Source organism: Ruditapes philippinarum, unplaced genomic scaffold (genome assembly GCF_026571515.1).
Source record: "Ruditapes philippinarum isolate M1 unplaced genomic scaffold, ASM2657151v2 ctg745_1_1_1_1, whole genome shotgun sequence".
NCBI lineage: Eukaryota > Metazoa > Mollusca > Bivalvia > Venerida > Veneridae > Ruditapes > Ruditapes philippinarum.
In genome coordinates, this window is record NW_026852306.1 from 152,867 (window position 1) to 166,834 (window position 13,968).

Genomic DNA, 13,968 nt, shown 5'->3' on the forward strand with positions numbered 1-13,968 from the left:
GCTGGTCATGAACATTCATCATACCAAGTTTGAAGTTCCTAGGCCTAAGCGTTCTTTAGTTATTGATCGGACACCGTTTTTACCTACAAGGTAAATGTGACTTTGACCTTTGACCCCTTAACCCCAAAATCAATAGGGCTTATCTGCTGGTCATGAACAATCACCAAACCAAGTTTGAAGTTCCTAGGCCTAAGCGTTCTTTAGTTATTGATCGGAAACCTTTTCTACCAACAAGGTAAATGTAACCTTGACCTTTAACCCCTTGACCCCAAAGTCAATAGGGGTCATCTGCTGGTCATGAACAATCATCAATCTAAGTTTGAAGTTCCTAGGCCTAAGTGTTCTTTAATTATTAATCGGAAACGGCTTTTACCAACAAGGTCCATGTGACCTTGACCTTTGACCATTAACCCCAAAATCAATAGGGGTCATCTGCTGGTCAGGAACAATCATCATACCACGTTTGAAGATTCTAGGCCTAAGGGTTCTTTAGTTATTTATCGGAAACCGTTTTTACCAAAAGGTCCATGTGACCTTGACATTTGACCATTGACCCCAAAATCAATAGGGGTCATTTGCTAGTCATGAACAATCATCATACCAAGTTTGAAGTTCCTAGGCCTAAGCGTTCTTCAGTTATCACTCGGAAACCGTTTTTACCTACAAGGTCAATGTGACCTTGACCTTTGACCCTTTGACTCCAAAATCAATAGGGATCATCTACTGGTCATGAACAATCATCATTCTAAGTTTGAAGTTCCTAGGTCTAAGCGTTCTTTAGTTAACACTCGGAAACCATTTGGTATACGGACCGACGGAACGACGGACCGACAGACAAATTCAAAGCAATATACCCCAACTTCTTTGAAGGGGGCATAATTACCTGAAAATGTCAGACAAGCTAGTGATCCAGACCTACATCAATAAGTGCACAAATTTCTGATCCCGTCATCTCAAAAACTTGATGGATTTCTTAAAAACAGTTTTTGCCTCAACATTGAGGTTTCGGATATGCTTGCCATAAAGTATTATTCGCCTATTCTCATACTCTACCTGTTTCCCTTAAAACAAATTATCTATAAGTTGCGAATAAATATAGGAAATTGTTTACACAAATTATCACTTCTTTAATGATTAATTCATCACTTCGTGCTAGTAAGGCAGGCTGATAAATCAAGAACTTCGGAGAGAACACATTTGTTTGCCATAAGATACAGAAGATAACATTAATTCAAAATACTTCATACAACTAACAACATGTTTATGTTTTAAAATTGTACTTTAAATTAATAACATTTGTTTTTACTGATAAATATAAATTCAACAGTGTAACCACACCTATATTCAAGTACATTTAATAGCAAAATATTCTTGCATTTAATCATTTGTATATGTAGTATCGTTTGGTTGATATCGTTTGTATTTTCATGCATTGATTGTCTTAGACAATAGTACTAACTTATCTGAAAGCAATTTATCATACAATACCACAGTTGATTTGTATTACATTGTGACATATTTTGAATGATTAATATACATTTCTTCTTATCAGCGTGTGATTGTAGGAGTTTGTAACTGATTGCATATATAACGCTTATGTCTGTTACAAGCTGTTGATTAATTGTGGTTAGGAACGATTAAATTTAGTAAAAAATGAATAGTATTAAGATTTACTTAAATGTCACTTTAGGTGTCGAGAACCGCTCAATCCAGTGCTCGGGGCGCGAGAGATTTTTACCCTTTGATATTAATACTACAAATTGGCACCGAAATCTGGAATAATTAACTTAAAAGTACCAGTAAAGTGCAATATCCTCGCTACTAAGCTTTTTATCCATATATCAAATTTAGATGTTGATTTAAAAAAATAGCACGGTGAATAATACTGTCTCATGTTTTTCTTTGAAATTAACAAACCCAGATTATTCCGTATGCGCTTAAATGAAATATATGCACTACAAGTTATTCATGTATGGTAAAAATATCTCAAGATTAGTTGTGTCTCATTCAGCTGCGATGCATCATCCATCACAAAAGTATTTTGAGCTTTATGAATTTGATTTGAATTTCATTAATACGCCTACGTATCTCTTAGACAAAAGTTCATTGGCGACGAAATGTGGTATTTAGCTTTACCATGCGTTAAAATATTTTTTTTTCGTCTTGCAAATTGATTATTATTGTGTAAATTGAAAGATTTACAAGTATTCATGCCTGTCAGGAAAGTTTTCATTAATACAAATTCAACATGCCAATTGAAAACAGTAACCTTCGCAATGGCATTAATTTATGCATCTTGCTTTTTTCCTTTGCGAGATATGATGGCTACGAGAGATAATGGCTCTTACTTTGTTTAGCCTATCTGATCTTGTGGGCATACACAACGGAATACTCATTAAATTTTGATGACTTGGGGGAGTGGAAGGGAGTTTGATTAAGATTATTTGGTTGTCGTAAAAAGCATATATGTTGAGTCACAGATTAAGAAGCCAAGGTTTTGAAAAGTTTCAAACACTGAAAAATGGTACGTAAACATACACAGAAACACCCGAAGATATGATCAATGAATATTCCCTATTTCTCATGTACCTCACTATTAAAAGATGTCCAATATATGTTTCATTTTTCTACTATATGACAAATTAATCTAATACAATATCAATCACGACTCTTCTACGCTTAATCAGTTGACAAATAATTGAACTTTGTGTTCGTGATTGTCAGACTAATTGATCAATTCAGGATGTGAAGAATATATACATTTTGCAAAATGAGACAGGAATGAATGGCTCGATTCAGAATGTAATAAACAACGACTTGATATTTAAATACCTCTACCCGATGCTTTGATGTTTAAATACAAATTATAGGATCTTACTAGAATGTGGAAAATAGCTTTAACATCAAATGTCTATTAGCTAAAAGAAAACAATAACAGATAATAGCTATTAATATAAGGATTCCCTTTTTGCTCTTGAAAACCATCAATAAATACCAAAATATAATAAACCTTTTTCGGAGGTTATCTTATTGAGGTAGGATTATAATTTAATACACGTGATAAATTATGTAATTACCTATGTAGTCTATGGTGGCTATTAAGGGGTGTAGCAGGGTTTGGTATATGTAGCTAATTAATTTCATACATGTATAAGCAGGCAATTTCTGTACCTTGCTTGAGGTTAGTTTTGTCCCAATATTTTACAACCTTTGTATTATTTGATGACTGTAAAGATATGTTTCAGGGTCAGTAAATGTAAATTATTACTAACATATAACAAGTAGAGATTTTGATGCTAAAGCATCAAGTCGCCGGATAGAAATATGATTGTATTATCATAAATAAAAGAAAATATCAGTTTAATGGTTCGAGTATACACTAAATCCCTAAACATGTTTTCATGTACTTGCCACAATCATATCTTTCTTGCTATAAACTTTGTAAAAGAGTTATATGCAATAAATTTATGTTATGTTATAATCAAATATTTAATATTTGAAGCAAACTTGCTTAGCAAATTTGTCAAGAAACTGTTGTCATTATTAAATAAGCAAGTATTGTTTTGCAATATTTACCCGAGACTCAATAATTTTGGGGAGCTGTTTCGTTAGCTTACATAACTTATTATGATTAATGTTAACGATTTTATTGTAAGTATAATTACATGTATAATTATATCAATTAATACTGCTCGATGACCTAGTGGTAAGTATGACGAAGTTGTAGCCTGCATGTAGTAGGCGCAAGTTCGAATCTTGGATAAATCCTGTGTGTAGTTTTCATAAATTGATTTTTATTATATCTTTTAACTTTATGAAACTTAAGTTGATAAATCGTGTGTTTCATTTCCAGCACTTTTTTTATTTCATAATTTTGATAAATGGTCAAGTTTTGCAAAATACAAAAAGTATTATATAAAAGCAGGTACGTATATTAACGTACCTGATAAAAGAAAACATAAAAAAAACACTTTATCGAACCTACAGTCTTCAATTTTCAAAACTAACTTAACACCTTGTCATTGAGGCTTGTAAAGCAAGTGATATGATTACATGTATAATTCTACTTGTAATTCTACTTTATACATAAACCGTTGTACCATACATTTGAACTCCGTATGGTTTTTTACTGGTTTACTTCAGAATTCGATAATTACCGACAAATTATTACCGATCATCGAATATTTGCAAAGTGACTATGAAAATATATATGCTTAATTATTGCATAAAACAATGCAATTCTGCTGTAAAAGTGGTGTCTGCATAAAAAAATTATTCTTATGCACTATCGAAAAAATATATTATTTAGCTGAAATCAATATTCCTGTCGTTACATACGATATAGTTAACGTTTAATTGCCTTTCAGTGCAATAAACTATCAAATTAGTTTCCTCTGTGTACTCAATACGATTCCGGCCCCTACTGTCATACCGAGATTTTTCATACAAAATTACTTTGATTTGCACTTTATCAGCTGCCAACCATTCACAAGTTACCTGTATGTCTGTCTTATCAGCCATTTGTTACTATTAATAGATTTTATAACAGTGTAGTCACGTGATTCTGGGAGAAACTGTTTATAATAAATAAGATAAAAAAAAATAGAATAGGTCTCATAAGATATAAACAACCAGATAATTTAAAAGTGTCATTTCAAATATCATGCATGATTTATTCATCATAAAATAGCAACGCTTGACACTTTGAAAAAAGTAAAAACATCCCTAAATTCAATTACTTATCCATAGGGATACGTCATTAATTCATTTTATAAAAATGGTAATGTTGCTTTTTACGATGTCAATATTTGAATATTTCAATTCATTTAGCAACATTATTGTATGTTTGAATTTTTGAGATTACTGAAAACAATTGCAGTCTTTAATTGTTCAGTAATTGATATTCTATTATTTACAGAAATTAATGCCTTCTCCTACCATTAGGTATAATATTAAACTGTTACAAATATAGTCGCCGGTTTCTACCGGCGACTTATAAAGCAATCTATGTACATTGCTTGAGGATGTTTTGTCATATTTTATGAAACATTGCAAATTGAATTTTCTTCGCTTACTGATAGGGAGACTGACATTATTTATTGCGCCTTTTAAACCTTGTTTATCTTATAAAGAATCTCATCTCATGGTTAATGTGGCAATATCAATAAAAATGAACTTTATATTATTTTACAATCTAATTACATGACTTGAGATTTTTGCCAGATTTCATTTTGTGGTTAATGCAAATCGAAATTTTCTTTGGCCTTCAGAGAGAAGTACTAAAATCCAAATGGTAAAAGTAGGTTATCAAGAATATACTGCTCTTTCACAACAGATCAAAATATTGGTTACCTTTACTAAACTTTCATATTTGAATGAAACATATGTAAATATTATATATCATGATACTCATTAATGCATTCCTTTTCTATGACAGTATCACACCTTTAAGGGCCTAAAATCTCGTTTTACTTTATTTCCAAATATTATAACAAATTGAGCAGAAGGCAATATTTGTTACCTAGTAGGTAATATGTTTAATCATATCTTGAACATGGTATTAGCACAACTAAAATTGAAAAGATCACCGTTAAACCTTTCATGATGAATGTTAAAAGTAAATGATCATGGCATTTCAAATGGTGAAAGTGTTGGTGTTGATGATTATGATGATGATGATGACGATGATGATTATGCCTTTGAAATTTGAAGGTGAATAAAGAATATAGTTGGTCGTTGCCCTTTTGGACAGGAAGTTAACGCCTATCAATTGACAAGGTATGTATAGGTAGATGCTCCATTCTGTTAGGCCTTTACAGGCAATGTTAGTAATAAAATGATCACATCTGGCTGTTACAATAATCAGATCTGTCGCCGTTGAAGCACGGCGACAATCAATAAGACTTTGTATTTTGTAAATAGATATAAAATTTGTATTTGATAGTTTCTGTTGGTTATTAATTAAAAGCCTTATAACATTAACCGTTAGGATTCGATTTCCACGCGAGCTACATTACACCACGTGTCACACACTCTTTGCATGCTTATGAAATAATTATTATTTACTTGAGACTTCGAGTTATGTTTATTTATTTCTTGTTTTACCTTGAGTTTTAATATTTTATATCAGGTGATTACATTTAAAAAAAAAATCTTCTAAAACAAAAAAGGCCACACAACAAAACATCAAGATTATCATACACTACCTTTACCATTACTCTTCTGTCACGCAATATTTTTGATTTATGAACGTTTTCATTTTTTTATTCCATAATTCAGCCCACATGTTTTATTTTGATGCCATAAGCGACAGAAGAATTCACTCAGCGTTAAGTTGCTTCGGAAAGTATTTATGAATTAATTTCAGGTTATATTCATTAATTTTTAAATTTATTATCCTAGAAAATGCAGACTTAATTAGAAGATTAAATTTGTTCACGCCATAGTAGCGTGCTAGACACAAAATGTAGAATGTCTTAATTAAATAAATGTTGTTTTTGTGTCGTGTTAATCTTGTGATAACTTTTTGGCAAACCTTTTTTAGCCAACTGTGTTATTATTATGATACTGTTTTAGCGATAAAATGCTTATTTATTCAATTGAAAAACAAACACGTAAACAATTTTTTATGTTAACGTTGCTTTATTTTACACATATTTTATATGAGGGAGATTCTACCGGTAAGGTAGAAAAAAGTTTTTGATATATCAGTGTTTCTAACAGATGTCTTTTTCTCATCGTCATTAAAATCAAACCAACATATTAGTTTCCTTAAGTCCGTAACTTTGTGATATTGAATGTCGTTATAATGTGTATATTGAATTTCAGATGATATCTGTTTCATTTTTTTCATAGGACACATTTCCCTCTAATGTTTACAAAGTAAGCATATCTCCTACTTCTATTGACAATGCGACGTGTCCTTGGAATATTCTCTTCAATCGTTTCCCCAAGGACGATAAAACACGTTGAAAGCACCGATATTATTACATTAAAATGACAACATATTTAGGTTGTATAAACACATTTTCTTGAAATGTGTTTTGTTTCCAGTTCAAGATGATTTCTACAGTAAGATTGGTGTTTAAAACGTTTGTCTTGTTTCACATACATGTAGTTCACAGCATTTTCGGTTTTCTGTAAACTTGGTGGTAGAATATTTCCAACACTTTATTACTAATGGCAAGTTTTAAAATTCCATTTTATTTAGTTCCGCCCATTTTTTTCTCGTTTAGGGCACACGCATTTTTTTACTTGGGGATCATATGCCGCTTTTCATGGAATGGCACTAACGTGTCACATTGAAGGTTCCATGATAACCGCCATATGAATACATCTGCGGATGTTTCAAATTTCCAAATTGTACCAGTTCATAGTAAATGTTGAATTCTGCTTAAGCCGGTGCTAGGGGGCGTGGACGGTAGTTTGCACTTAACAGTACCGTCCATGAACAGGCTCAATCGAACCGAGCCTGCAACATTTTCAATTATGCCGTGTTTGGCTTTTTTTAGGGATTCTTATTTTCTCTATTCCGCAATGACGATATTCACAACTGATAAAATCTAAGCTTCTTGTTCGTAATATACTGAATAATCATAGTTTTGAAGAATATTTCCTCCTCATATAAGAAAGATCAATGTAAATTAAAATCGCTCTGCTATTAAGATTAAAACTTCTATTCGAAACGTTGCTTTTATGATTTAGGCTATTAATCTGGTCTGTTTTTCTTTGTTATCAATTTGACCGACATTTTCTGTAACAAATAAGTCATTTATTATTCCGTGCCCGCAGATTGTTTTGAAAATTAGTTTTCCAGTTTGAGGTTGCATTAATTTTTTTTACGAAACTATTCATTCTTTTGCATATAATGATTGATATCTCATTTGATGACATCCTTAAAAACCGGAGACATGAAACAGCACGTCTATTTATTGTAAGTGTTTGGTTGTAAATCTAGAGCAATCTCTTTAGGGGAAATGATAAAAAGTATAATTATTTTACTCAATAGTTTTGGGTTAATTAAATACCCAGGAAATGGTTCTTAATCAGAAACTTTGTAACTTTGTAAAAACTTCAGATAATGCAATGTAATATAATAAACAATCATTCATTCGTTGTTGCTACTTTTGTTGATCTTACAACATAAGTGTATAATAACGTTCATGCACCAAAATCCGAGTGCATTATAATTGATTGTTTTCAGAAGTTAGGGTGATTTACGTGCACTGTTCTAATTCCGTCTGAATGCCATACTGTTTCCATTTAAAATCAATATGTCAAGTGTATTGAATTGATAGATTAACTGGAACAACTATGAATAAGCCTGAGAAATTATGAAACATTAAATACTTACCATTCAATGGAACGCAGTCAGAAGTCAGTAAATTAATGATCGGTTTGATTGCATTAGAGTTTTAAGTGGCACGCATAATACATTGGATTAATAGCTTAACAGCACAGCTTCGGAAGTTAATTTACGAATTATTCTAGTGCAAAAAGTTAAGTTCTGAAAGTAAAAAAACAACTCTATTTGCGGCTCTATTCGATATCCTAGCAACACAGTGGAATTCAAAACAATTTATCCATATTTGCTTGTATGAAACACCAGTAAACTTGCTAAATACGTTTTGGCAGAAATACATTAAACAAAACAAATTTTGAATCATAAAGACCTTATTTTGTAGAAAATGAGACAAAAAATGTCAAACCGTCTCGGCAAAAAGTTACATTTGTTCCAAAGGCGCTTAGTAATTGCAGTCTCAAAGATAGTTTGTTGCTTGGAATTGTGACAATATGTAGCTCAATATTATGAAATATTTACGAATCTATGTGTTATTTACAATTCCGTAACAAATTCATTTTTGATATTTCGAGAACATTGATGTTTGTCTGTAAAGCAGATATTGATCTTGAGTATAAAAGATAAGTAACTATATACAAAATGTATAATGCAATTGTTATCACTTTCAAAAAATCTTAAAACTTGACAGAGCTTTTGACTGGGTATGACAAATGCAACAGTTTTTGAATCCCGTTGCACCTGCTTAAGCACTAATAATCTTCGAACAATTAAACAATCAAAGAATTGATCCCGGAGAATCAGAAAAAAATACTGCAATTCTGATGTTGAAGTTGGTGGTATCAGTGTCGTGCTATATTATAAAAGGATAATGGATTCGTGGCAATATAAAATTCATATTGTAAAACATATGGAAACCATTTTCGTTGCTTGTACAAATTGTCCGCACCATCACGATTGTTGACTGTTTAAACTATTAACAGAATATCGTCTAGAAAATATTGTATTTAATATAAGACGAAGAAAAATCGCAATTCATTCTTTGCATAATTCTACAGTATTTGATAATAATTGTTTGATAAATGTTCCCTTGAAATATTAATGCATCCTACATAATCTAAAAGACTTTTGTTTCTATTTTGTTTAGGAATTACCACATCAAAGTAAATACTTGAATTAATATTCCAGTACTAAAATAACGTCTTTCAATTATTTCACATAATAACATTTCTAGAAACATATGTCAATTGTCAATAATTGCATTGACAAACGTTTCTCCCAGTTAACAAATTAAACATTTATTAATCATTTTCCTGCAGATGTTATTGATGGTTTTATCCTCAAGGACACGGTTACAGTTAACACTATGTTTGTAACTATATTTGGACTGTAACATGATTATCAATGCCTTTATAAATCTCAAGAAACAAGAATCTTTGATAAGCAAATGGAATACAAATTTTATGGTTTATGTCTTTTTAGAATACTTGATGAGATCTGTAACTAAGCATCTTGGCGTTTATTTGAACATTGTATGATAAGGTAAATGACAAAATATCTCGAATTACAGGAGCTAATTATAGTTGTTGTATTTCAAGTTATTTATTCCGGTACTTCAAGAATGGCGGGTTTTTGGGGGGGATTTTCTTTCTGTTGTTGTTTTTAATTTGGAAGATTGTTATTTTTTAAAAACAGAGACAAATACTTTCTCTTGTAAAGAACAAATTCCTTAGGGGAAAACAGATCAGCTTGAAATAAAACATCATTCTGACCAAAATATTAAAGGGAATATGTCAAACTACACTACTGTAATAATCAGTGGAATAAATTGCTCATAATTACTGGCTAGAAAAAGGATTTGTGCGCGCGTTGAAATAAACATAATTTGCACCAGTCCTTGAACAAGGCATGCATTGAATATTGTAATTTTAAATCTTTATTTCATTCAGTTATTTCATTTTATAACTGGTTGCGTTCTGCTCACATGCGTCAAATATGTATTTGTCAGCATTGTTATTAAATTCAGTACAAATGAATGGAAAAGATTATCGTTTGATCTGATTAAGTTGTCAACAAAGCCAATAGAAACAGTTTGATTGAATCGGATGTGCAGAAATGTAATAAACTTTTCCAATCCCTCATAGCATCTTTTAACTACGAAAAGTAGCTTTATCAAAATAAGATTATATTGCGTGAATTCAAAAAGATACCTCCAGTGGTATATTTTGCAGAATTGTGCAGAATTTGCTGTAATCCACCTTGTACCATTTTCAGATTAATTTACAATTTGCAAAACATGTCTTTTTACTATGTCACCAACATTACAATATCAAATTGAATGTGCAAAATGCAAACTGACAATGTTATTGATATATATAGAAGATGCGCAAATATTATCAAATTATCTGAATGCAATTGAATTTGCTCGAAAGTTGATTGAAAATTTCTGTCATAACTGTTAGATATTAGTTTGAAGCGAGGCAACGAGAAACGTTTGTCCTATATTGAACGTTCTTAATATGTTTTATTGCGGTTCCCAATATGTGTGTTTTGGCTCGAGGTGAAAACAGGACCTTTTTGTTAGAAAAAAATAACATATTATATTAAGTTATTAACATATAACAAATATAAATATTGCCAAATGAAAAGCAAATTTTCTCGTTACAGCTAAATAATCGTTTGCTTTATGTCTATGAAAAAGGTTTTGAAAATTAAGTATTTTGCATTGAATATAAAGCCCCTTTGGTTAAAGTGTTGCTTCTTTATGATTATGTATTTTTAACATTCAGGGCCGTTTGCATCACATGATAAGCATGTTTTGAGTACACACAGAGTATATATTTTACGTTACATACATACTCCATACATTATAGGTAAATACAGTATAATACATACTGTCATTAAAAACTGCCAGTTTTTTTTTAAAAAGAAATTACCAACTTATCTTGACCCGTAGAAGGAAATGCAGCTTCCCATACACAGTTTGTGCATTTCCTTATTCAAATGAGATATATAAAGTAAGAATATTCTAGATTTTAACAGATTTCTGCAAAAGAAATATTTTACTAAATGATGAGCATAGTACATCTTTAAATTCTAAGACTAGCTTGCCTTGTGTGAATAAAGATTTTGTTTCATATTTGGAATAAATCTGAAAATCCTGTTTTTATATAAGACTGAGGTATCTTCAAAACACGTGTTTCTTTATTGTTACATCCTCACACTAGACAATTGTGTTTAAAACGATTTAAATATTTGATTTTTTAAGTAAAGTTAAACAAATTAAAGACTGTCAAGCTCTTTAAAACATAAAAAATATGTAAATATATGAAAGTATATTTCAGCTACTTGCATTCACAAAAAAAGGTTTCTGCAAAGGATTTTAATTCAGAAGTACAGAACAAGCTCTGTAAACTTAAAAAGTTATGAGACTCTATGTAATATCTTTAACAACAGAAAATTATATTATTTTTTTTAGGAATATTAAAAAACCTTTTTTGTTTTTTATATACATGTACGAGAAATAAATAACATAGATGATACACTGTTTCCTTATACACTGTATATAATAATATTATAATAGTTATTAACAACAGTAAACTTTATCTTGGAAAAAAATGTAAATAATATTGTTAAAATTGCAAAATCTTTTTCTCATTGTGCGTGTTTTGAAAAGATTTCTTTATACTTTTATAATGTTTTGCAACTTTTTCCGGTACCATTTAGGGAAATTCAATGTTTCCGGCTTTTGATAATAACAAATAACACTTTGACTCGCTTTGCCACTTCGTAGTTATTGACTTAAAGCTATTACTGTTAAGTTCTTAGTAAAAACAATAGACAATAGAATAGACAAATTTTTCACATTGTTTTTTATGTCTATGTTTTTCTTTTGTCTCAAATTTCAAAGTTTTGATAATTATATAGAAATGGTCAGTTGCTATGGATTCACAGTTATTATATTTATTTTAACGAGTATGAAATAAAGACTTAGTTTGCTTTGAAATATTATATGGTTAATAAATAAATAGGGTCTGCATATATATGAATGTAAATGTTTTAGGCATAAACAATAAGGTTTTGTCGTCTATGTGTTGGTCTACTTCGAATACTTTTAAAGTTTCTTTACTTTTGTTATTGTTTGCCTATAGTTTGAGTAAGGAGGACTCTTTGACTCTTTGTTATCATGGCATATTTCTTTCGATATCACGCCACGTATCTTTTTTAATATTCCAGCATGCTTTTATTTCTATAATTTTACACGAATAAACTGCGTTTAGATTTAAGAAACGTAATAAAATTATTCTTTTTATCTATTTCACTTATGTTTGTTTCTACTCTATCTAAGTACTAAGCCCTTCTTGCCATTATATTAAACGGCAATAAGCAAACATTATGTCTTCTGATATAACTCTAAAGAAATGAATTATTGCCTAGAATCTTGCTTTGCCTGGCTCTAATAATAATCAAATACTTCACACAACATGATTATTCCCATTACAGCTTCCTGCTATTTCAAAAATCGATCGTTTACAATAAACTATAAATTCTGCATTATTCATATTGACCTTGTTTTGTAGCAGAAATATTTTCTGTAATATCACCTAAACCATTTGATAATTGGTGCGAATGTGAGCATATGGTACTGTGTAAAATATATAGTGAATATCGTTAATTTTAATGAGGATAAATAAGAAGTGAACACAACTATGTCAAAAAAGGTAAAGGAATTTTAAACATGTTCATAATGGATTTGCTTTGGGAAAACCAGGATTGATTTGTCATAGAAAACATAGTTGGATGAAAACAATGACACAAAATACCACCTGGAGTACAAAAGGTCTGATGGTTTAGATTGTGTTTTATATTTTGTCTTTCGTTTGCAATTTGATTGTTTTTCTTTACTTTTCTTTTTTTTTTTTTGGGGGGGGGGTTGGGTTTTTGTGTGTGTTTTTTGTTGTCAATTTGTTGTTATTGTCGTTGTTTTTATTCGTGCTGTTGTTGTCTTTGTTGATTTTTTTGTTGTCGTTCTTTCTTTTTGTTGTTGTTGTTGTTGTTGTTGTTTTGTCGTTTTTTCGTCTTTCAATAATCATTTTTCATTTTTATTACGAAAATTTAATATATAAATAGATCTGCTAGTTTTGTCAAAAAGACATATTTATGTAAAACGTTCAACTGTTTTAACAGTAGCATTAATCTCTACCGTTCATGAAAAGGTTCAATCAAACCTAGCCTGTATTATTTTCAGTTTCGCTGTTTTCGATGTTCTTCGGACCCTAATTTTTTCCTCTAATTTAAAAAAGAAAAAAACATCATATATCAAGTCATATTACAAGCTCATTCATCAAGCTCATTTTACAAGTGAGGTAATGAATTATTCAAACAAGGATATAAGCTGTGTGAATAAATGTTGAGTTTTCTATTGATTGAGCTACTTAACGCATTTCCTGTCTTGTATGTGTATCAGCTTTTTAAAATACTGCACGATTTAACTTTTGGGAGTTAATGGGGGAGATTTTGTTAACTGTATAACATTTATTTACACCGCAACGATTTTTGCTGTGTTCCATCACTGATTTTATGTTAAGGGCAGATATCTCAAAAACAAGCTTAGTTATCCCTAGTGTTTTGCCCAAATGTTTCTATTTACTTACTGCATACGTTTGTCA